Source organism: Panthera tigris, chromosome F2, assembly GCF_018350195.1.
Source record: "Panthera tigris isolate Pti1 chromosome F2, P.tigris_Pti1_mat1.1, whole genome shotgun sequence".
Lineage (NCBI taxonomy): Eukaryota > Metazoa > Chordata > Mammalia > Carnivora > Felidae > Panthera > Panthera tigris.
In genome coordinates this window covers 65,893,341-65,897,879 of record NC_056676.1, presented here as the reverse complement: position 1 = coordinate 65,897,879, position 4,539 = coordinate 65,893,341, and positions in this window count along the sequence as shown.

Here is a 4,539-nt window from a genome sequence, read left to right as displayed (position 1 = left end):
CCATTGCTAACATGTCTGAGTTTTGTTTGACAATTTTAATATTTTTAGATTTGAAATGTCAAGTATTGGAAATGAAGCCTTTGGATATATATTATGCTTCCCTTGCAATATATTAACTTTGTATAACTGTAAATAACTAGTAGTAATTCCCCTCCCCCCCCCCCCCCGCCACCATCTTCTCTTATAAACTTGGCACTTCATTCTGCTCTGATGTTTGCTAGCTTTTAAATATATTTATTTGACAGAGCAAAACCCTCTTCTCCTGGTTAATTATGTCCTTGAATATGGAATAAAAGTTAGCAGTGATTTGTAGTTTTCAGTGATTTTTTTTTTTCATTTTATTAACTGAGTTTTTTAAAACTTGTGGTATACTATACATAACAAAATTTGCCACTATATCTGTTTCTAGGTATATGATTCAATGGCATTAATTACGTTCACAATGTTGGGCAATCATCACAACTATTTCTAAAACTTTTTAATTATCCCAAACAGAAACTCAGTAACTATTAAGCAATAACTCCGCATCCCCCCTCCCCCAGCCCCTAGTAACCTTTGAACCTACTTTCTGCTTCTATGAAGTTGCCTGTTCTTGATATTTCAAATAAGTGAAATCATACAATACTTGTCTTTTTATATCTGACTTATTTCATGTATCAAAACGTTTTCAAAGTTCATTCATGTTGCAGTATATATCAGAACTTTGTTCCTTTTTATGGCTGAATAATTTATTTCAGTGTGTGTTGCAGGAGGGTAGGGGCAGTGTACCACAATTTTTTTTTCCTTCTAACAATACCTATAGCCCTCTGGTTTTGTTTTTTGTTTTATTTGAGTATAGTTGCCACACGATGTTACATTAGTTTAAGATATACAATATAGTGATTCAACAACTGTCAATTACATTTTGTTTATTCTGTTGATGGGTAGACACTTGGGTTGTCTCTTCTACCTTTTGGCTAGAAAAATGTTATGCTAAACATTGGCATATAAGTATCTGAGTCTCTTTTCAGTTCTTTCAGATGTATATCTAGGGGTGGAATTACTGAATCAAAAAGTAATTCTATGTTTAATTTTTTGAGGAACCATCAAACTTTTCCACAGTGACAAACTGTTTTCCACAGTGCCTGTAACCATTTTACATTCCACCAGCAATGTACAAGGAACGGTTCCTGATTCTCCGTATCCTCACCAACACATTTTATTTTCAGTTTTTTAAATTATTATTACTGTATTAGTAGGTACGAAGTGGTATCTTGTGGTTTTGATTTGCCTTTCTCTAATGACTAATGATGTTCAGCATCTTTTATCTGGTTATTGACCATTTTTATATTTTCTTTGGAGAAATGTGTATTGAAATCTTTCGCCGGGTTTGTAATTGGGTTGCCTCCTGTTGAGTTTTAGGAGTTCTTTGTATATTCTAGGTGTTACACCCTTACCAGAGATATGATTTGCAAATACCATCGATTCTCATTATCCAGATTCTGTATGTAGAAACTTGACTACTCACTAAAATTTATTTATAACCCCCAAATCAATATTCATGGCACTTTTGTGCTCATCCACACACATATGAATGGTGGTGAAACATTTGAGTTCCAATCTGCATGTTCCCGTGTGGGGTTAAATACAAAACAAAACAAAAAACAAAACAAACAAAAACGATGCTTTGCCTCTCGCCTCTTATTTCAGCTCTCAGAATCTAAAGAATCATCTTTTTTGTAGTCTGTTAGTGCCACTTTGAAGTATTTTTGTGTCTTTTGGTGGTGATTTCACTGTTTAAAATGACCCCTAAGTGTAGTCCTGGTGTGCTGTTTGGTGTTTGTAAATGCAAGAAGTCTGTGAGGTGCCTTATGGAGAAAATACACGTTCGACAAGTTTTATTCAGGCATGAGTTATAGTGCTGTTGGCTGAGAGTTCAATGTTAATGAATTAACAATGTATATTAAATAAGGTGTCTTTAAACAAAAGCACATGAAACAAGGTTATGTATTGACCAGTTTATGAAAAGGTTATGATCAGAAGCTCCCAGGCTCTCACCCCTAGGAGCATTTGTTCAGTATTCACTAATTCAGTGTTCATGGTGACTTTATAGAACATAACTAACTATTGTAGGAGAAATGAGAATTGCCTGTATTTTCTCCCTTCTGTAGATTGTATTTTCACTTTCTTGATAGTGTCCTTTGATGCACAGAACATTTTCAGTTTTGATGAAGTTCAACTTATTATTATTGTTATTGTTGCTCATGCTTTTGATGTTGCTTAAGCCCCACATCAGGCATAAAGATTGCCTGATAAGAAAAATTCCATTGCCAAATCCAAGGTCATGAAGATTTACTCCTACATTTTCTTCTAAGGGTTTTATGGTTACAGCTCTTATATTTAGGTCATTAATCCATTTTTTTTAATGATTTTTGAGAGAGAGAGAGAGAGAGAGAGAGTGTGTGTGAGTGAGTGGGGGAGGGGCACTGGGAGAAGGGGACAGAGGATCTGAAAGGGGCTCTGTGCTGACAGCAGAGAGCCTAATGTGGGGCTCGAACTCATGAACTATGAGATCATGACCTGAACCAAAATCGGCTAGTAACTGACCGAGCCACCCAATCACCCTGGTCATTAATCCATTTTGAGTAAATTTTTGTGTATGATGAGATAGACGTTGAACTTCATTCTTTTGCATGTGGTAATCCAGTTATCCCAGCACCATCTGTTCAAACAACTATCTTTCCCTCATTGAATGGACTTAGCACCCTTGTCAAAAATCAGTTGGCTAGGGGCTCCTGGGTGGCTCAGTTGGTTAAGTACCTGACTCTTGATTTCAGCTCAGGTCATGATCTCCCAATTCATGGGATTGAGCCCTGTGTTAGGCTCTGCACTGACAGCACGGAGCCTGCTTGGGCTTTACTCCCTCTCTCTGTCCCTCCTCCACTCATTTTCTCCCTCTCTCTCTCTCTCTGAAAATAAACTTAAAAAAAAATCAGTTGGCTGTATATGTGAAGGTTTATTTCTGGACTCTCACTTCTATCCCCTTGGTCTGTATATCTATCCTTTTGCCCATGCCACACTATTTTGATTCTTTTAGATTTCCAGTAAGTTTTCAAATCAGGAGTATGAGTCCTTAACTTTCTTCTTTTTCAAGACTGTTTTGTCTCTTTGGGGTGCCTTGCAATTCCAAATGAATTTGAGGATTGGCTTTTCCATTTCTGAAAAGGTTATTGGAAGTTTGAATTATGAACTATGGAAGCAATTAGAATCTTTAGATCGTTTTGGATAGTGTTGACATCTTAACAATATTATATATTCCTATCTATAAACATGAGATTCCTTTCCATTTATTTATGTCTTATTTAATTTCTTTCAGCAAGTTTTATACTTTTCAGTGTACAAGATATTCTTTTAGATGCCATTGTTATTGGAATTGCTTTTTAAAAAAAATTTTTAATGTTTGTTTACTTTGGAGAAAGACAGAAAGAGCACAAGCAGGGGAGGGCAGAGAGGGAGGGAAACACAGAACCTGAAGCAGGCTCCAGGGTCTGAGCTGTCAGCACAGAGCCCAACACGGGGCTCAAACCTCCAAACCATGAATGAGATCATGACCTGAGCCGAAGTCAGATGCTTAACTGAGCCACCCAGGGGCCCCTGGAATTGCTTCCTTAATTTGTTCTTCAGATTGTTTATTGCTGGTATATAGAAACAACTATTTTTTTTAAGTTTTATTTATTTATTTTGAGAGAGAGTGGGGAAGAGAGAGAGGGAGAGAGACAATCCCAAGCAGGCTCTGCACCAGCAGCACAGAGCCCGACACAGGGCTCAAACTCACAAACCATGAGATCATGGCCTGGGCCGAAACCAAGAGTCAGACTGAGCCACCCAGGTGCCCCACAGAAACAACTAATTTCTGTTTGTTGATCTTGTAAACTGAAATTTTGCTGAATTCATTCATTAGCTCTAGTAGTTTTCTTGTGGAATCTTTAGGATTTTCTATATATGGGATCATGTCCTCCTTAAATAGTTATAATTTTACTCTCTTTTGGATGCCTAGTGTTCTTTTTCTCATCTAATTACTCTGGCTAGAACTTCTAATACTGTGTTGAATAGCCTGGTGAAAGAGGGCATCCTTGTCTTGTTCCTGATCATAAAGCTTTCAGTCTTGCCATCAAATATCATTATCTGGGTTTTTTTTCATGAATGTCTTTTATCATGTTGAGGAAGTTGTAGTCTTAGTGTTCTGACAGGTTTTATCATAAGAGGGTGTTGGATTTTGTCAAAGGCCTTTTCTGGTATCAGTTGGGATGATTGTTTGGCTTTTTTCCCCTTCATTCTGTTAACATGATGTATTACATTGATTAATTTTCTTATGTTGAACCACTCTTGTATTCCTAGGATAAATCCCACTTGGGTATAGTGGGAGGGCCCTGGGAGGGGCTTTCCTGACGAAGGAAATGGTGAGCTGAGACCTGGGAGGGGCAGGGAAGGTTGCAGCATGAAGGAAAGACTTGGGGGGAGAGGCGGGGAGGCCCATTCTGGAGAGGACCAGCCTGGTTG